This window comes from Macrobrachium rosenbergii, chromosome 37 (genome assembly GCF_040412425.1).
Source record: "Macrobrachium rosenbergii isolate ZJJX-2024 chromosome 37, ASM4041242v1, whole genome shotgun sequence".
In the NCBI taxonomy this organism is placed as follows: domain Eukaryota; kingdom Metazoa; phylum Arthropoda; class Malacostraca; order Decapoda; family Palaemonidae; genus Macrobrachium; species Macrobrachium rosenbergii.
In genome coordinates, this window is record NC_089777.1 from 15299345 (window position 1) to 15321844 (window position 22500).

Sequence of the window (22500 nt, forward strand, 5' to 3'; positions counted from 1 at the left end):
CTCTCACAACTCGCCCCATTCATTCATAGGTTGCAACACCTAGGCGATGCTGAGCTGATATCCGCAGGTGTTTCGGCATGTTGTTGCGTTGTCAGAGATTACCATACATGGTCCGATTTGGTGTCAGATTTGGCCACAGCTGAGTGACACCACATTAATAATGTTACTGAGGACTGGCGGAGGCCTTGATGTTAGCTGTAGTGCGCCTGTGTTTATGACATAATGTGTATGTATGTATGTATGTATGTATACATTATGTATATATATGTGTGTGTTTGTGTGTAACGTTGGGATGAGGTGGTCAGCTCAACACCACTTTGCCACCAGACACATCATTGTTTTAACTTCGAAGCTCGGACGATGGGGAATTTACAGTATATATATATATATATATATATATATATATATATATATATATATATATATATATATATATATATATATATATATAAATGTATATATATTGTATTCATTTTTAATAATCACAATTACCAGCTCTCGATCTCATCACAATTTTTGGATAGACTTTTCATTGCTGATCTTAAATCCAACGGTGGAAGCCTCTCTCTCTCTCTCTCTCTCTCTCTCTCTCTCTCTCTCTCTCTCTCTCTCTCTCTCTCTCATTTGATGCCTTTTCCGTTCGTGCTTTTTACCTTGTCTCTTTATCCTTTGGTTTCTCATCTTCGACTTTCTTTACACTCCTCACACTCCATTTGTAACCTCTGCAGCATTCCAACTACCATGCTTCCTATATGCCCAATTCCTACCTACATGAGGTATCCTGTTGCCCCCCCCCCTCTCTCTCTCTCTCTCTTTTACTCCGTCAGTCTGTCTCTCTCTCTCTCTCTCTCTCTCTCTCTCTCTCTCTCTCTCTCTCTCTCTTTTACTCCCTCAGTCTCTCTCTCTCTCTCTCCTTTACTCCGTCAGTCTCTTTCTCTCTCTCTCTCTCCCCACTTTCTCTCTCTTTTACTCCCTCAGTCTCTCCCTCTCTCTCTCTTCCTCTCTCTTTCTCTCTCTCTTTTACTCCGTCAGTCTCTTTCTCTCTCTCTCTCTCTCTCTCTCCCCACTTTCTCTCTTTTACTCCCTCACTCTCTCTCTCTTCCTCAGTCTCTCTCTCCCTCTCTTTTACTCCGTCAGTCTCTCTCTCTCTCTCTTTCTCCTTGACTCCGTCGGTCTCTTTCTCTCTCCCATCTTTCTCTCTCTTTTACTTCCTCAGTCTCTCCCTCTCTCTCTCTTCCCCAATCTCTCTCTCCCTCTCTCTCTCTCGCTCTCTCCTTCTCTCTCTCTCTCTCTCTTTTACTCCGTCAGTCTCTCTCTCTCTCTCTCTCTCTCTCCCTCCCCACTTTCTCTCTCTTTTACTCCCTCAGTCTCTCTCTCTCTCTCTCTCTCTCTCTCTCTCTCTCTCTCTCTCCCTCCCCACTTTCTCTCTCTTTTACTCCCTCAGTCTCTCTCTCTCTCTCTTCCTCAATCTCTCTCTCTCTCTCTCTCTCTCTCCTTCCTTTCATCTTCCGTGTTGTTCGTCCTCCTCGTCGCCCACGGGTTTGCTGACGCAATGCCCCGCCTTCCGCACCACCCACACAGAAGTTACCGGGTTATATTTAGGTTCATTTCATAAAAGAAGGTCATATTTATCCCTCTTCTGAGGGGAAAGCGAGTGCGCGCGCGCGCACGCGTAAACGCGTTCTTAAAGTCCTGTTATTTGATGAATGGAAATGGCGTCCACTCTTTGCCTGTTTCTCAGCTTAAGATAAATATATATATATATATATATATATATATATATATATATATATATATATATATATATATATATATATATATATATATATATATATATCTACTATCAGTTTGCTTTCACTGTCCAGTGTATAATTTTTAAAAAAGCATTCCACTTGCTTTTTTGTTTTTAGAAATGAAAATAGTGAATTAGCCATAACCGTGCATCTGACAACGAAATAGGCTAGGCCACCACCGGGCCGTGGTTAAAGTTTCATGGGCCGCGGCTCGTACAGCATTATACCGAGATCGCCGAAAGATAGGTCCAGTTTCGGTGGCCTTGATTATACGTTGTAGCATCTGTACAGAAAACTCGATTGCGCAGAAGGAACTTCGGCGCATTATTTTAACTTTTTTTTTTTTAGCGACACTTGAATTATTCCCATGCTGAAAGTGGTAGCACACTCGCCTTTATAACCAAAGGACTAAGCGATATGATGTTCCCTTAAACCCAAATCTCTCTCTCTCTCTCTCTCTCTCAATCAGATGACTACAAATGGATTCTACTGTAATATCACAGATAAATTCTGCTGAAATTTCAAAGTCGGTGCTAAACAATCTAGCAAAATGTTATCTGTTTAGAAGAATTGACAGCCTTGAATAAAAAAAGAATATATACTCAATTCTAAAATAATTTTCTAAACTGGATGGGATTCCATAACTAGAGCGACTTTGCTATTCGGTCACCATTCCAACTGACATCCCTTCGTATCGTATTATTTCATTATGAAAAACACAAATCACCTTCTACTCCCCTCAACTTAACCCAACGAGACAGAGAGAATGGCAGCATATGGGAACCATCCTTACTTTACCTCGAGAACGTCGTCTTTACTGGACCTCCTTAGTCATTTTTTATTTAGTACCTGTGCCGCAGTTAGCTGGTTTCCTAACAGACCTGCCCACAACAAACCAGTCCAGTCTGTTACAAATTCCAGGTACCTGTGAACCGGGAACTAATATCCGCATTCATGTCTTATTATTATTATTATTATTATTATTATTATTATTATTATTATTATTATTATTATTGTTATTTGAACGGAGTAGACCCTCTTTTAAACAGGTCTTATTAAAAAGGATGCCATATTCCGCACACTATCCTTTTCCAACATGAATATCGGCCAGTTGCTGACTAACATCGCTGAGCCTGAAAAGCGAATCATAAGGAAGATAGAAAAGATATTATTATTATTATTATTATTATTATTATTATTATTATTATTATTATTATTATTATTATTATTATTATTATTATTCTATTTTATGTTATTATTATTATTATTATTATTATTATTATTATTATTATTTTGTTGAATAAAATAGCTGCATTTTGCAAACTGGTTTTATGCCGAGTTTTCTCAATTCTTCTAATAATTCTCTTTTCCTGCCCATCCGAGGTTTCAGTAACATGCTGTAATGCTTTCAAATAAAGAATTTCTGCTGTAAGATATACGCTGTTTCATCCATCGAAATATGAACACTGGACAATTACTGACTAATATTGATGTGCAGGAAAAGCCAATTATTATAAGAACTGCCAAAACTCAGTATAAAATCAATTCGCAAAATGCAGCCATTTTATTCAACAAAACTTGCATCAAAACCCTCCGAAACCTATTCATATGGAACAAGCACACCAAAGGGGCCACTGACTTGAAATTCAAGCTTCCAAAGAATGTTGGTTCCAACCTCCCACCGCGGAAGACCCCACCAACACTGCAGCAGTAACTGATCATGATACAGAGGCAGTGTTTTTCATCGCCCTGGGGGAGGCGCGAACCCGCGACATCTGAGCGGCATGTCACGACACTGGCGACCTTGCCAGGGGGACCGGCTACAACTTGGGAACAAGCAATAAATCAAAATCTTCTGATGCAATAATTGACAGTGAAATAAAACTAGCATGAGTCTAGTAATATAAAAGATATAGATTACAAAAAGCCTGCTTGTTCTACCATACAATAGTAATTTGAAAGATATTCCTCAGTTACTTGATAACTCTGAGTAAATATGGCACTGAAGAACACTAAGGCACTTCAAAAACCACAAATTCAAAGAATTCTCACGACAATACTTTAAATGATGTGTATGTTAAATCTCAAGAGAGTCAAGTGGAAATTTCTATATTCAAACTGGAAAATCATTGGATAAGATGACTGAAAAGCAAATTATATATATATATATATATATATATATATATATATATATATATATATATATATATATATATATATATATATATATATATATATATATATATATATATATATATACATATATATATATATATATATATATATATATATATATATATATATATATATATATAAATATATACATATATATTTACATATATATATATAATACACACAAACACACACATATATATATATATAAATCTCCCCAAGCTTTGGAATTCTCTCCCTGATTTTGTTTCCTACTTTTAACCTGTCGCTCGCTTCCTTCTTGGCGAATATAATTCTTTCTCATACGAGCCCCTTTCGCGTCTTCCACTTGCCCTGGGGTACAAAATAGGGCACGAGGCTGCCCTTCCCGCCGGCCTCTGCTCTTAAAATAATCCAGCTCGCTGATCAATGAGCACAGTTTAAATTTGCCAATTGCATCACGACGCGATGACGCCATAATCTTTATTCCTCCGTTGCCCGTTCAGATCTATCACCTTTAAGGGGGTGGAACTGGGATTCTGTCAGCCATAAACATCGGTTCATCAATAAAATCTCCACGCGAAATTTTCCCTACATTTCAAAACAAGTGTATCATACTGCCCTAAAATGGGAGGCTGCAGTATCTGCAAAAATACAAAACTGAGAAAAAATGGTGTCAAAGATTTTTTATTGCACCTTACTACTGATTTTGCAGATGCTGCAAATGGGACCACCTAAATACTCGTGGAAAGCAGTGAAGAAGAATCATTCTGAAACTGCAGTAACTTGCGTAGTGGTGTTTCACGAAGAAGAATCATTCTGAAACTGCATTAACTTGCGAATTAGTGTTTCACGAAGAAGAATCATTCTGAAACTGCAGTAACTTATGTATTAAGTGTTTCACGAGCCTAACAGGTGGCATATCTCAATTTTGAAAATTTTGCTGACACTGCAGTTTTCCATTTTAGGGCAGTTTGCAGTATTTCATCTGATCGCATATTTTCCCACTGCTGCTGTTATCCACATTTTTTCAGATACATTAATCATACATTTTCAAATGCCAGCATTCTGCTAATTGTGATGAGAATTATTCCTCAAATATACGTCCATCAAATATTCTGTCACACTGTTAACCAAGACCTTATCATCGACTACCTCCATTTTTCTGAATCATCCATCATGATGGCCGAAAACTACCATGACACCCACTATTTCGCCTTTGTTTTATATGCTTCCCCCTTCTCCCAAACCCATTCCCCCTCCCCCCAAACAGGCCCAAAACACCGAGCCAACGGCCAAGGAGCAGCGTCCGACCAGGAGCATTCATCATTATTATTTCCAACGGTCCGCCATTGTTCGCATTGTCTCTGGGAGACCGTTACGCCTGCCACAACCAACTTCCTCTAGTGTGTCTAGACCCAGAGCGAAAAAAAAAAAAAAATTGTTTGGTTGTTTAATTAGTCTCGCATAAAAAACAAAAAAGAACAGCCAGAAACTTTGGGGAATCTCTCTCTCTCTCTCTCTCTCTCTCTCTCTCTCTCTCTCTCTCTCTCTCTCTCTCTCTCTCTCTCTCGTGGATGTGGGACAGAGCCATAAAAGTGCCAGTATTTTACCAAATTTCTCATTTTGTTCTTTATGGGTTATTTAGTAGGGTCTTGGAGGGGGGAAGGGGACCACCCCTGACAAAAACCCGAAAAGTGGCTTCCGATCGTAGGGACGCAGAGAAATGACTTGTTATTAATGACCATATAATGTTTCTTTCAAATTTTCTTCCCAGCGTTATGGATTTTAGCGTAATGGATATTACTGCCATCAAGCGCGTCCCACTGGGCGATATTTTGTATGGAACATTCAAATCCAGAAAGTATCAAGTATGGAAAAATAAAACAAGTAAAAAATGCGCCAAAGTTTCTTCGGCGCAATGGAGTTTTCTGTGCAGCCGCTACAGCGTATAACCAAGGCCACTGAAAATAGATCTATCTTTCGGTGGTCTCGGTATAATGCTGTATGAACCGCGGCCCAACAAGCTTTAATCATATACCGTAGACAGAAGCACGATTATGGCTGATTTTAATCTTGAATAAATGAACAACTACTGAGGCTAGAGGGCTGCAATTCGGTATGTTTGATGATTGGAGGGTGGATGATCAACATACCAATTTGCAGGCCTGTCGCCTCAGTAGTTTTTAAGATCTGAGGACGGACAGAAAAAATGCGGACAGAATAAAGTGCGGACGGACAGACAAAGCCGGCACAATAGTTTTCTTTTACAGAAAACTAAAAACCATTGTTTATGAATGAATTTACTACCCAAGGTTAAGCCAAACTGAACAATACCTTTCTAGAAAATAATAAAGAAAAACAAAAACCTACAAATGTCATCAAAATTATTTCTCTCATTGATTAATCAATTGCAAATAATTGCAAAAGGGATTTAGTACTGACCACATTCTTCTCAAAGGGCAGGCATAATATAATATATATATATATATATATATATATATATATATATATATATATATATATATATATATATATATATATATATATATATATATATATATATATATATATATATATATATATATATATATATATATATATATATATATATATACATGCACATTTATAAATATATATTTATATATATATAGAGTATATTATATATATATATTAAGGTCAATAAAAGAAAGAAATGAACGAAATAAATATACAATGAATATTGTTCATGAGGGACTGTGGGTGGACGTTGCACTTTAACCAGGAACGGAATATAGAGTTTAGGCCAAGCGCTGGGACCTATGAGATCACTCAGCGCCGTAAGGAATACTGAGAGTAAAAGGTCTGAAAGGTGTAACAGGAGGAAAACCTCAAAGCAGTTGCACTATGAATGAATTGTTGGAGAGGGTGGACAGCAAGATGGAAGAGAGAATATGAAAGGAGGTACAGTAAAAAGGAACGAAAGGGGTTGCGAGAAGAGGGAAGGGCACGATGGACCGAGGCGGTCGGACCGCAGAAGGAGGGGAGATGGATGAAAGAAAGGTGGGCGGTCACGGTGTTGCTTTTAAAGGGCACTTGGCTTTAAGGGTAATAATGTGGAAATCGTGTTTCCCACCCCACCTCACCTCCTCCTAAACTAGTGTATACTTGCACATACAGACGCACGCTCGCTCTCTCTCTCTCTCTCTCTCTCTCTCTCTCTCTCTCTCTCTCTCTCTCTCACACACACACACACACACACACATTTACATGCATTATTATTATTATTATTATTATTATTATTATTATTATTATTATTATTATTATTAGATACATATGTGTATATATATATATATATATATATATATATATATATATATATATATATATATATATAAATATATGCATATGTATAAACTGTATATATGTCTATAAATACATATGTATATATATACATATCTGTATAGATATATAGTATATATATTTTTACATATATCTATATATATAAAACATCAAATTGTCTTCAGTATATATAAAAAATTTAGAAAATACAGCTATTTTACCCAAGAATGTCAAAATTAGCCGCGCAAGGACAACACAGTCTCGACTGCAACAGGACCTTAGCAATTGATCAAGAACTTGAAAATAACTTGAGTCCATTCTCCTCGGTACGATTTGATCTCAAAATACTGAGGGCGAAGACGAAATAATAACATAACTGTGTAATGACCCACCGAAAAACAAAATTTCTTTCATCTTAAATATACAGAAGTGTCAACTTGGCTCCTGACGTAAACTCTGTCGTTTCCCCACTGACGTAAAAATACTGTAGTTTTTCCAGCACAAACGTAACTTATCCTAATCGACGTAACCTTCGCCCCCCTCGTTCCCAGCTGTAACCACGGTCCTTGAAATATACTCAGCGTATATTTGAGGGACCCTGGTTGTAACCTTAGCCCTTACACACCCACACCAACTCTGAATTCCCCCACAGAGAGACAATCTTTCACTGACTTAACCATTGTCTGTCCCCAACCACAAGCAGGCCATGTCATACAAACTGACCTACCACACGAATGTGACCTTTGTTTAACCTTCCCATCCACCAAAGTAACCTTGCACCCCGCCCCCCTACACACGCAATGTTATTTTTGACTCCCCTAGCCGACGTAACCTTTGACCTACCTCAAAAGCTGACATAACCTTCCTTTCCATAAAGCCATGTATTTTGCCTTCCAAACCGAAGCAACTTCCGACGCCTTTCCAACACGATAACCCTTGGCTTTCTTTACTGAGGTAACCTTTGGGTTCCCACAGTGAGAAAATTAAAGGTTGAAATTCTTTCTACCCTTATATGGGCCTAGGTTGGTGCAGTGGCGTGAGATAGCTGATTCCAGGAAAGTTTAAAACTGCCTTCTCTTGAAATGCAGCCATGTGGAGGGTCTGAATGAGACTGATCACAGGGGGGAAAGTGATAAACTTTGCTCTAACAGTCATACATAAACATTTTATTTATATATATATATATATATATATATATATATATATATATATATATATATATATATAACTGGATCAAAAATAAGGTGCCTAACTGATCATATATATATACATATATATAAATATATATATATATATATATATATATATATATATATACATACATACATACATACATACATACATACATACATGCATACATAGTTCCAATACGATATATACTGATATACGGCCATGAATTACAGTATATATGACAATGAAACCATATCAGATTACGGGACACAGTTACAAATGGTGACATAAGGAAAATTGCGGAAGTTCAATATGTAAATGAGATAATGATGAGGGGGGGGGGCCAATGGCAATGGGGATGGTCTGGACATGTCTTGAGAACAAACCCTGGGAGAACAGTACGTCACAGTGTCAGCTGGAGTCCACTGGGCGGCAACGCGCGATTTAGAAAAATCGGAAATAGTTGGATGAGAAAAAGTTTCAACGCAGAAAAGATACGAGTCGCAGAATTTCACCAAGACCATATATATATATATATATATATATATATATATATATATATATATATATATATATATATATATATATATATATATATATATATATTCATGTGGAGGTCCGCTAGTTCTTCTGGCTGAACCTTTTCCAACTTTTCCTCGCAGTCGAAAGGAACTTTAATGTAGCCCCGTCATGTTGCATAACTTGAGAATAATTCTGTAGTCGGCCTTGGGGACGAATCTATTAACTTATTCCACTTTTCTCAAAGTGCTGGGTCCACCGCAGCATTCGGAAGGCCTCGGCAGATGATGGCATTTTATCGGAAAGTCATTTATATATATATATATATATATATATATATATATATATATATATATATATATATATATACATATACATATATACATATATACATATATATGACTGTCCCCATCTTCTTCCCTATTCACAGGTTTCATCTACTGAAATAATAATAATAATAATAATAATAATAATAATAATAATAATAATAATAACATTCCTGGAGGCCTGAATTTCAAGCCAATGGCCCCTTCGGTGCTCTTGTTCCACGTGAACAGGTTTCATCCACTGAAATAATAATAACAATAAATAATATTTATCCATAAAGTTGTACCTAATTAATTGCTACGAACGTACTGTCACTTTCAAAGCAAAAATAAAAAAAATAATAAATAAATAAATTGATGCATATATCCAATACCTCATTATTTCCTCCCAAATTTTTTCGGAACCACCACCAACTGAGTCCTAATTCCCTTCCCGTCTTCTCGTTTTCGCTATTTGGGTTGTAATATGCGATGGACGACGAAGGAAATTTTGAGGAGCCCACCAATTAGTGGAGAATCCCTTTTTCCAATCATCAGCATTCATCCAGACCACAGAGAGAGAGAGAGAGAGAGAGAGAGAGAGAGAGAGAGAGAGAGAGAGAGAGAGAGAGAGAGAGAGCACTGTATAGTCTTATTGTCTTGAGTAGCTATTTCATAGGGGCAATAGACTTAGCCTAACTCCAAAATTGTTTCTGAGTACAATAAACCAGAGAGAGAGAGAGAGAGAGAGAGAGAGAGAGAGAGAGAGAGAGAGAGAGAGAGAGAGAGAGCACTGTATAGTCTTACTGTCTTGAGTAGCTATTCGTATGGGCAATAGACTTGGCCTAACTCAAAAATGTTTTCGAGTACAATAAACCAGAGAGAGAGAGAGAGAGAGAGAGAGAGAGAGAGAGAGAGAGAGAGAGAGAGATAACTATGCAGTCTACTGTCTTGAGTAGCTCTTCGTATCGGCAATAGGCTTGGCCCAACTCCAAAAATAGTTTCGAGTGCAATAAACTAGACTGAGAACATAACACGCCTCCAGGTGGGGAACTACTGTACTCAGAATTCCCTCTAAATCCGTGAAAACTTATTGAATATAAAATCTCAGCCAAAGGCCAGCACTGGGACCTATGAGGTCATTCCGCGCTGAAACGGAAATTGACAGTAAAAGGTTTGAAAGGTGTAACAGGAGGAAAACCTCAAAGCAGTTGCACTATGAATCAATTGTTAGGAGAGGGTTGAGGAAAGTAAGATGGAAGAAAGAGACTATGAAAGGAGGTACAGTAAAAGGAGCGAAAGGAGTTGCAGCTAGGGGCCGAAGGCACGCTGCAAAGAACCTTAAGTAATGCCTACAGTGCACCGCATGAGGTGCATTGACGGTACTACCCCCTACGGGGAGTAAAAAGTTATTGAAAGAAATTTAAATGCATATTCAACATAAACTTGAAGGTGAACGACTATTTTCTTAGATAGTGACCCCCAAGGGTTTTAACCCGGTGTGTATCCACCTTTGCGGCGTGTTTAGTACAACCCCGTTGGGGAAGACTGTAAAAACATAAACAAAAGACTGTAAATATCATCAAGATAATGACCCTCAAGAAATATTAGTCCCAGATAACGACTCCCGAAAACCCTTGGGGGTCACTACCTAGGAAAGATCCCAAAAAATGGATTCGCAAGAGAAGAGTGACTTAACTGAACAAAAGTACCTCCACATGTTCTGCTTACGGGTATTGGCAGCAGGCTTTCTGCTATAGCTCCTGAATTAAACCTTAAACCTTATTCTGAACCTCAACCAATTCCTACCTACACAGTATAAAGTCTTCAGTGTCTTCAACGTGATAATTTTCCAAATCACCCTTGCTCTGGGAAAAAGTTTCACTTGACTCCTGCTAACATTATCACTTTGAGACTGAGCAACGTTAAGTTCTAGTGGATGACAGGGATAAATATGGAATGAAATCTAGCACCAACTTCCTTGTAAGCTTAATAGTGGCTGACCCTGTTGTCAAGTCCTAAATCCAACTCTAAAGTTCAACCAAGCAAACAACTTTGTCAGTTTTTTGGGGCCATTTTGACCAGCACATCACCAGCCACCTACAAGCATGACAACCCTTGTAATATCAATGCTGGGCTATCCAAATACTGAAACATCACTACACAGAACAGTCTAGACTCATCATCATCATCATTATTTAGTCTTCAACGCCATTCCTCAACTGATCTTAGTTTTATTTTGGAATGCCAAGACAAGATGTACTTCACTTTTTCATCCCGTTAACTTTTACCATACAAGACTCAGTAGTGTTATTGATCAAGTACAGAAAGCTTTTACACATTGGCCCTATTTCCGCTGGTCACGTCCTGCTTAAAAGCAATCGCACACATTCCAAATTGGACGCATGCTAGCCTAACCTATCCTAGAGTGCTGTGCCCTGACCTCGAAAGCTGGGCCACCCGCCCCAACGTGACCTGGTGCACGGCAAAAACATCTGCACAATTATTATGCTACAGTATTACCGAGTTTTTGACAAAAACTCCGATGTGTTGTTGGCACCTATAGCGGTGCCAGACGCACGAGCATGGCTAAATTTGAACTTAAATAAAAACTACTGAGGCTAGCGGGCTGCAATTTGGTATGTTTGATGGGACTTTACATCAGCGAGTTTATACCTCACTGATATACAAAAACCAATTTATTCCAGTTCAACATTACCACTATGAATTCCTCTCTACAAAAAGCTGGAGTAACAATGAACATTATGGAATATACCTACAAGAAATTTATCTTCACGCTCCATTTCCCCACAGAAATATTGCAAGAGAGAGAGAGAGAGAGAGAGAGAGAGAGAGAGAGAGAGACTGCATGATGGCAACAATGGCGAGATCTGCAGACGACGGCCTCCCAGATCATCAGCCGAAAAATAATCTACATGACAATAGCCGATTGATTCTTATCTCGAATCTGGGAAGGCCGCACAAAGGAACCTCTGGTACGGGACACGCTCTCTCCGCCTACCGGAGGTTTCTCTTCTCTTCGCGGACCCTTACTTATCTATAATAATATAAAAACATCCCTGACGAGAGAATCAAGATCGTCCGCTCTAAATTCGAATGGGTTTACAGGGAAAACAAGTGAAAAATGCGCCGAAGTTTCTACGGCGCAATCGAGTTTTCTGTACAGCCGCTACAGCCACCGGAAATAGATCTATCTTTCGGTGGTCTCGGTATGATGCTGTATGAGCCGCGGCCCATCAAACTTTAGGCACGGCCCGGTGGTGACCTATCGTTGCCAGAAGCACGATTATGGCTAACTTTAACCTTAGGTAAAATAAAAACTACTGAGGCTAGAGGGCTGCAATTTGGCATGTTTGATGATTGGAGGGTGGATGATCAACATACCAATTTGCAGCCCTCCAGCCTCAGTAGTTTTGAAGATCTGAGGGCGGACATAAAAAGTGCGGAAGAAAAAAGTGCGGACGGACATTCAAAGCCATCTCAATAGTTTTCTTTTAGAGAAAACTAATAATGGGACCATATTGCAGTCAATGGAAACATTTAAAAAGTGCGGAATTGGATTTTGATTCCACATTTAAAGCTTCTGACAGTTCGACCTAGGGAGAGAATGAACGCGAATTACACACGGTTAAACACTTTTATTTCATTACCGGAAGGCTTGCAATAGGTATTAAGAAACAGAGGATGCTTTTTTTGGCATTGGGATGTTTTTGGAAAATTCGTCCCCGTTTTTTTAAGTCTCCGTTTTTGATACTCTATAACACATCAAATTTTCAGCTATCTGCGTTGTCATATTTTCCAAAATGATTTCCACAGAAGATGAGCTCATGAGAAACTCTGAATAATATCAAAACCCTTGAAGGCTATTTTCTCAGAATGTGGAAAAAATGGCTTACACCAATTCATCAAACTAATGACTAATTATCAGCCTTCTAGGTACTAGAAAAACCTCTTCCGATATCGCATTACACGAATACACACACTACAACACTTGACAGTGAAAATGACACAGACAGTTGGATTGAATTATAAAATTTATGCCAACGGCCGAGCGCTGGGACCTATGAGGTCATTCAGCGCTGAACGGGAAACTTGACAGTCAGAAGCCTTGAAAGGTGTAACAGGAGGATAACCTCAAAGCAGGTGCAATGTGAAACAATTGTTAGAGAGGGTGGAAAGTCAGATGGAAAAAGAATATGAACGGAGGTACAGTCAAAGGAATGAAAAGGGTTGCAGCTAGGGGTCGAAGGGACGCTGCAAAGACCCTTAAGTAAAGCCTACGGTGCACCGAGTGAGGCGCACTGGCGGCACTAACCCCCTACGGGAATGACACAGACATTCAACGGCAGACAGGACAATGACAGGGTCAAACAAAGGCTGCTCTGGCCTGAAATGGCAGCGTCCTTAAATCGATTAAACTCGCTGGTAGAGATCGAGAGACAAAATCCGACTCCAAATCGCCTGACCAATGACCCATATTAAACCAAAATGGCGCAGAACCTGTCATCATACGTTACGCGCTTATCGCCTTCATTATTTTATACTACGCGGCAACTGCTAATGCCCAGTTGCAAATTCCTGAGGTGTATGCTAGTATTGCACCAGTCATGCTTTTTTTTTGCCACGCCCCTAAGGTTAGGTTAGGTTAGGTTGGGTTAGGATAGGTTAGAATAGAACCCCCAACATTAATTTGGGTGTGGGGAAACATAGCGAGTTTACTTCCAAGACAATTCTATGGTTAGTTTTCGAGATATGGCGTCCCGCTTTTTTCAGGGAAAGGTCCCTGCAGTACTCGGTTACATCTCGAGAAAATGCATCCCGGCTCACAGAACTCGGTTAGCTGATCAGTCTATTAAAAGACGCATCAACACTAATGTTTATAAGACTGAAATTCCGCCCATAACGTAATAAAAACGGCTATTTCCCATAAGGGACTGTTATGAAAACAAACGCTCAAGAGTCAACTATTAACAAGTGAAAAATGCAACGAGGTTTCTTCGGCGCAATCGAGTTTTCTGTACGGCGTATAATAATCAAGGACCACCGAAAACAGATCTATCATTAGCTGGTCTTGGTATAATGCTGGATGAGTCGCGGCCCATGAAACTCTCAGCTGGCCGTGGTGGGCTGTGTTGTTGCGTTGCCAGAAGCACGATTATGGCTAACTTTACCCTTAAATAAAATAAAAACTACTGAAGAGGCTAGAGGGCTGCAATCTGGCGTGTTTGATGACTGAAGGGTGGATGATCAACATACCAATTTCCAGCCCTCTAACCTCAGTAGTTTTTAAGATCTGAGGGCGGATCGACAAAGTGCGGACAGAGAAAAGTGCGGACAGAAAAAAGTGCGGACAGAAAAAAGTGCGGAGAAAGAAAAGCGCATACAAAAAAAGTGCGGACAGAGAAAAGTGCGGGCGGACAGACAAAGCCGGCACAATAGTTTTCTCTTCAGAAAACTAAAGAGGTGTATTGGAAGAACACACGCACACACACACACACACACACACACACACACACACACACACACACACACACACAAAAAAAAAAAACTTGTGAGGGAGACCACTAATGCCAAAAAAAAAAAAAAAAAAAAAAAAAAATGAAAGACCCCCTCTACCTAGCAGTCCCCAAACCACCACGTTCCCGAGCAAGTACAGAGACGAGACATAATTACGACAGCCGAAGGATTCTACGATGAAAATCGCAAACAAGCAACTCTCAAATCGACGAAACCAACATCAGCAACAATTCCCGGCTTTATAACACTGCAATTCATTTAACTCTAATAATTACAGACGAGGGGAGGAGAGAGAGAGAGAGAGAGAGAGAGAGAGAGAGAGAGAGAGAGAGAGAGAGAGAGAGAGAGAGAGAGAGAGAGAGGGGGAAACGATCGAGAGAGAAATAAGTTGGGATGAATTGCACCTCGAGAAAGATACGTTGTTCAATACACATAGAAGTGCTGGGAAGTCTGAAAGTCGAAAATATATATAACAAGTTAAAAATGCGCCGAGGTTCCTTCGGCGCAATCGAGTTTTCTGTACAGCCGCTACAGCGCACAATCAAGGCCACCGAGAATATACCTATCTTTCGGTGGTCTCGGTATAATGCTGTATGAACCGCGTCCCATGAAACTTAACCACGGCCCAATGGTGGCCTATCCTATATCGTTGCCAGAAGCACGATTATGGCTAACTTCAACCATAAATCAAATAAAAAACTACTGAGGCTAGAGGGCTGCAATTTGGTACGTTTGATGATTGGAGGGTCGATGATCAACTTACCAATTTGCAGCCCTCTAGCCTCAGTAGTTTTTAAAGATCTGAGGGTGGACAGAAAAAAGTGCGGACAGAAAAAAGTGCGGACGGACAGACAAAACCAGCACAATAGTTTTCCTTTACAGAAAACTAATTAAAAACAATACAATAACAACAACTAAATCTGCCCCTTTGCCTAAACGGTAAAAATCAACTACTAAGCAACTTCAATAACTAGAAAAAGGCTAAAAATACCAAGACTGATTATTTCATTTACTGCAACGCCAGGCTGCAAAGCTCAGCAAGCTTGGATCGAACCTTTGTCAAGCGAATTAAACCAGTGGTTCTGAACCTATTTATCACCACGCCCCCTCTGAGAGTTGGACCTTCCCTCCAACCGCCCCGCCCTTGCATCTATACGTAAAATTCCCTCCCAGATTTAAAGGAAAATCAAAAAAAAAAAAAGAGAGAGAGAAAGAGAGGGGGCGTTTTTATTCTTTAGGGAATGAATCAGTGAAACACCTGACACTGATTCTTAGCGACTCTTGTTAAGGGAATACCGAGTATAATTAGAGAATTTTGAATTTGTCCCTAAGGCTCGCGCCCCCCTTGGAAATTGCTGACGCCCCCCCCAGGTTGAGAACCAATGCACTAAGCCTTTAGCAGCTTGATAAAACCGCAAAATAAAAAAAAAAAAATAGAAAGATCGAATATGAGAGGGAAGGCATGTGAAAAGTAATAGGGGGTAAAAAGTGAGAAAAAAAAAAAAGTTACGCAAACGAAAAATATGGCAGACAATTAACGCATGAAACGGACAGGCCAGATTAACAAAGAACGGAAGAGAGGAAGACTAAGAAAGAAGCATTAGAAAGGACGTTAATTAAGCAACAAAAGGACCTCATCAGTTGAGAAGGATGGAGAGAGAAAGAGAGAGAGAGAGAGAGAGAGAGCCGGAATAAAGTCTGGAAGAGGGGAAACGGACAAAATGCGTGCGAATTTACGAGGGGGAAAATAAAAATGAAGAAACTAACGGCTAAAGAGGGGAACACAGCTACGTACAAGGATGTAGAAGAGGACTGGAGAATGAATGGGAACAGGAATTAAATAATTTAACTATGACTTATTAAAACGCGTAATAAAGAACGTATGAACACGTGATACATAAAAGCCATAGTATGAGTATGAATAAAGGATTACAATACAACTACGAATGAATATTGTATACTAGGGTGAGACACGATACGTCACAATGGATATATGAAATATATTCTAAAAGCAAAAAACGTCATAATGAATATATGAAATATAAAGATACAAAACGTCATACTGGATATATGAAATATATTCTAAAAACATAAAAACGTCATAATGGATATGAGAAATATATTCTAAGGACACAAAACGTCATAATGGATATATGAAATATATTCTAAAGACACAAAACGTCATAATGAATATATGAAATAAATCTAAAGACACAAAACGTCATACTGGATATATGAAATATATTCTAAAAACATAAAAACGTCATAATGGATATAAGAAATATATTCTAAAAACATAAAAACGTCATAATGGATATATGAAATATATTCTAAAGACACAAAACGTCATAATGGATATATGAAATATATTCTAAAAACATAAAAACGTCATAATGGATATAAGAAATATATTCTAAAAGCACAAAACGTCATAATGGATATATGAAATATATTGTAAAAACATAAAAACGTCATAATAGATATAAGAAATATATTCTAAAGACACAAAACGTCATAATGGATATATGAAATATATTCTAAAAACAAAAAACGTCATAATGGATATATGAAATATATTCTAAAAACATAAAAACGTCATAATGGATATATGAAATATATTGTAAAAACAAAAAACGTCATAATGGATATAAGAAATATATTCTAAAAGCACAAAACGTCATAATGGATATATGAAATATATTGTAAAAACAAAAAACGTCATAATGGATATATGAAATATATTCTGAAAGCACAAAACGTCATAATGGATATATGAAATATATTCTAAAAACATAAAAAACGTCATAATGGATATAAGAAATATATTCTAAAGACACAAAAAGTCACAATGGATATATGAAATATGTTCTATAGCGGGAGTATGGCAAAATGCACGGAAAAATTAATGGTTACAGAAGACATGAAAAGTAAGTTGAAGAAAGCTCGTAATAATGATTAAAATAGAAAAAAAAACAAAGTTCAGTAGAAGCTGAAATACAGTAAGAAAAGAAGACATGGAAAATATTACGGAGGAATGTTTTGCGGAAGAAGGACGAACCAACGAAAATAAAGGGAGATAGGAAGAAAAAACAAAGACGGAAAAATAAGGGTACAAATTGGAAGACAGAACTGATGAAGACGACTCTCTCTCTCTCTCTCTCTCTCTCTCTCTCTCTCTCTCTCTCTCTCTCTCTCTTTTAAAGAGAGTTATCACATCAGCGAGGCTGCCATTCGCAACTCCAAAACACAACTCCATTATCTCGTTCAATAGTGCGGAAGCATTCACATAGGTCCGTTCTTCCTGTCCACGAGCCTCGACCATGTCTCTCTCTCGCTTTCTCTGCACGGACGTTCTTTATTCTCTCTCTCTCTCTCTCTCTTTCTCTTCACGGACGTTCTTCATTCTCTCTCTCTCTCTCTCTCTCTCTCTCTGCACGGATGTTCTTTATTCTCTCTCTCTCTCTCTCTCTCTCTCTCTCTCTCTCTTTCTCTCTCTCTCTCTTCACGGACGTTCTTTATTCTCTCTCTCTCTCTCTCTAAGAGGACTATTCATCTTTATTTCACACCATCCGTGGATCTTGGTAACCTAACCCACTGACCTAATTCAGTCATTATTTCTTTCAATAAATCTTGACGAAAACTGATGTTTCTCCTCAACCCTCAAGATTTCGTTTGGATCTTGACAAGTAATCGTTCCTGGAGGATAAAAATAAATCAGAAGGATGGATTGTTCAGTATGTCGATGATGCAACACTTGTGGGTGTAGGCAAGTCTCCACTTATGAGATATGAAGCTGCTCTTAGTCTTAATCGTGACATGGAGAGAGAGAGAGAGAGAGAGAGAGAGAGAGAGAGAGAGAGAGAGAGAGAGGTAAAAACAAGAAACTTTCTTGCAAAGAGAGAGAGAGAGAGAGAGAGAGAGAGAGAGAGAGAGAGAGAGAGAGAGAGAGAGAGAGAGAGAGAGAGAGGGGAAAAATAAAAAATTTCCTTTCAAAGACCGAGAGAGAGAGAGAGAGAGAGAGAGAGAGAGAGAGAGAGAGAGAGAGAGAGAGAGAGAGAGAGAGAGATAGAACTTCCTTGAAGAGAGAGAGAGAGAGAGAGAGAGAGAGAAGAATAAAAAAGTTAATACGGGAAAAATCCTTCTCAAAGACAAATTACTCGATGACGTACAGAGGGGTCAGGAATGACTGAATCACCATAACGCACCCCCATGCAATGACAAATGCCGCCGGAATATTTTATTATCAACATTTCGACCCGCGTCCCCTCATTCTCATCGAAACCAAAACAGCAACGAGAGATATTGACGCAGGTAAAGAAAATTTCATTTCTGGGTACACGGAATTGTCAGCCGGGCAACGCCTAGTTATTTTCAGCATTCGAAATTTGTATGTTCGCAGAATTCTGATACTTACTTTAAAGAAGAAAAAAATTATAGGCCTACACACACACACACATATATATATATATATATATATATATATATATATATATATATATATATATATATATATATATATATATATATATATATATAGAGAGAGAGAGAGAGAGAGAGAGAGAGAGAGAGAGAGAGAGAGAGAGAGAAAACAATGGACTTCCTGATTTCTCTAGTAACGAATTCCCTCCTATATAATATTTGGATGTCTTCTCACTCGGCTTTTTATAAATAACAAATTTTGTTGTACCTTACCCTTTGTAATTTTACTTTTTTTTTTTTACAGAAATGTGTCTCTTATTACCGTCAAACCTCTAAGAATTTTTTTCAATTGCTTTTTGTACTGTACTTAATATTTTAATGGCGTTGCGTATGATAAGTGGTCCTACGATTAGTGGAAACAGCATAGGAATCGCAATATATTTCTGTACTTATCCTGCAAGAGCACCGATAATGGTAGTATTAGTAGTAGCATCAGTCCTATTACAGCAAGACTCCCAAAGTATATTTCTATTATCATAATTATTATGTGAATCTCTACAAAACACCCCGTAAGGAGTTAATGCCTTCAGTGCACCTCATGCCGTGCACTGTAGGCGTTACTTAAGGTTCTTTGCAGCGTCCCTACGGCCCCTAGCTGCAACCCCTTTTATTTCTACTACTGTTCCTCCGTTCATATTCTCTTACTTCCATCTTACTTTCCTGCCTCTCCTAACAATTGATTCACAGCGCAACTGCGGGGTTTTCCTCCTGTTACACCTTTCAAACCTTTTTCCTATCAATTTCAGTTTCAGCGGTGAGTGGCCTTCACAGGTCCCAGCGCTTGGCCTTTGGCCTAAATTCTAAATTTCACTCTACAGAGCCCGAATTCTTACAAATCGCAAAACAAAACCGACTCCCTGGGGCCAATTCCAGACGCGTCTCGACAAAGCGGCCACCCATCTTGAGTACTCTCATTATAATAATAACGAAGAAGAAGTTCCTCGTGTTACATGACCATTGTATCTTCATTATACCCTTCATTATACATAATTAAGCCGCCCCCTCATTTGATAGAAGACTGGTGCTGAGTCAAGATTAATTTAATTATGCAAGTATAGTCTGGCCCCAGAGTGACGGTGCTGTTTCTCCAAAACGAAATTAATTTCAAAAGCCATTCCGTCTGGCCTAATGAATAATTAGGGTGTCTATCACGCCGGGCCGGAGGTGGCACTAGTACCGGCAGGAAGGAAGGAGGGAAGGAGGGAAGGAAGAAAGGAAGGAAGTAAGAGGAGAGAAGAATGGAAGGAATTAAGTGGTCGGGTTCTGGAGGGGAGGAGTAGGAACAGCTGATAACGGGGGAGAAGACCTTACCCACTCAGGCCTTGGGCATAGATGATGATGATGATGATGATGATGTCATCATCATCACATCATCGGATTGTGGCAAATGAACGCAAGACAAATGTACGGTTGAATTCAAACGTGTGGGCGGTATACATGCATACATACGGTACATAACATTTTATGTCTAATGTATATGTATACGTGTATATATATATATATATATATATATATATATATATATATATATATATATATATATATATATATATATGTATGTATATATATATATATATATATATATATATATATATATATATATATATATATATATATATATATGTATTTATATTATATATATACATGAATATATATATATATATATATATATATATATATATATATATATATATATATATATATATATATACGGTACAGTAATGAAAACATATATTTATTAGGTCCGTGGATGGCTCCCAGACTCTTGACCACCCAGCTGCAAATGGGAACCAGCGTTTGCTGATAAAAAATAAAAAAAAAAACAAAATAGGAGGAAGGGGGCGGGGCAGGCGAGAGACTAACAACCTCATCCATTAAGAGATATCTTTTAGCTATCAACAATTCTGCCCCCCTCCAAAAAAAAGGGGGAGGGGGGGAGAAGACCTGTACATGTATTCGTCAAAAGACCATAGGCCATCTGGGGGCTTCGAAAACGTACAGGAAAAAGATAAAAAATAAAAAGTTACTGGCAATGGCAAAAAATATATTTCTAAAGCGGAAGGACGTCCAAAAATGCTTTGACGGAATATTTATGGAGCGGTAACAAGAGGAACCCTTTAAAAATATGAGCCGACGTTTCCTCTCTCTCTCATTTCGATCTCTTTTTTTTCCATGGAATTTATGGCAATTGGCTCACGATAGACGAATGATTCAAAGGGAACTTTCGTGACAGACGAATGGGTTCAAAGGGAACTTTCGTGATAGACGAGTGATTCAGAGGAACTTTTGAGAGACGAATGATTCACAGGGAACTTTCGTGACAGACGAATGATTCAAAGGGAACTTTCGTGACAGACGAATGATTCAAAGGGAACTTTCGTGACAGACGAATGATTCAAAGTGAACTTTCGTGACAGACGAATGATTCAAAGGGAACTTTCGTGACAGACGAATGATTCAAAGTGAACTTTCGTGACAGACGAATGATTCAAAGGAACTTTCGTGACAGACGAATGATTCAAAGGAACTTTCGTGACAGACGAATGATTCAAAGGGAACTTTCGTGACAGACGAATGATTCAAAGGGAACTTTCGTGACAGACGAATGATTCAAAGGGAACTTTCGTGACAGACGAATGATTCAAAGGGAACTTTCGTGACAGACGAATGATTCAAAGGGAACTTTCGTGATAGACGAGTGATTCAAAGGGAACTTTCGAGAACGATTCGAAGGGAACTTTCGCGACAGACGAATGATTCGAAGGGAACTTTCGTAATAGACGAAAATGATTCAAAGGGAACTTTCGCGACAGACGAATGATTCACAGGGAACTTTCGTGATAGATGAATGATTCAAAGGGAACTTCAAAGTCGAAGTAACCCGTTCTTCCCCGGCAGGAAAAAAAAAAAAAGTCGTTGTGTTCTCAAAGGGGAAAAAATACCGGAAACCGATGACACGGTTGAAAACTTCTTGGAATTTGCAGAATTTAAAAAATGGGGGGGAACAGAAGAAGTACTATGGTGCCGGGTTTCACAAATATTACGGTAAAAGGTATAAAAAAACTTCAACCATTTTTCTTAGAGAAAGTTTAAAGTGAAATATTTGAGTACTAAACAAATTCCACCGCATAAGAGAAAAGGAACTCTATCAAATAAAAACAAATTCCACCGCATAAAATAAAGGAATTTTATCAAATAAAAACAAATTTCACCGAATAAAAAAA

At 38.4% G+C, this 22500-nt stretch overlaps 1 protein-coding gene and 1 pseudogene across 1 annotated transcript in view; one reads left to right on the forward strand and one right to left on the reverse strand.

Moving 5' to 3' along the window:
* CASK (peripheral plasma membrane protein CASK) overlaps positions 1-22500 on the reverse strand; it is a 1131710-nt gene that overhangs the window by 454431 nt on the left and 654779 nt on the right. The gene's annotated exons all lie outside the window — the stretch shown is intronic.
* Positions 20609-22500, forward strand: part of LOC136825085 (protein starmaker-like) — an 84106-nt pseudogene continuing 82214 nt past the window's right edge.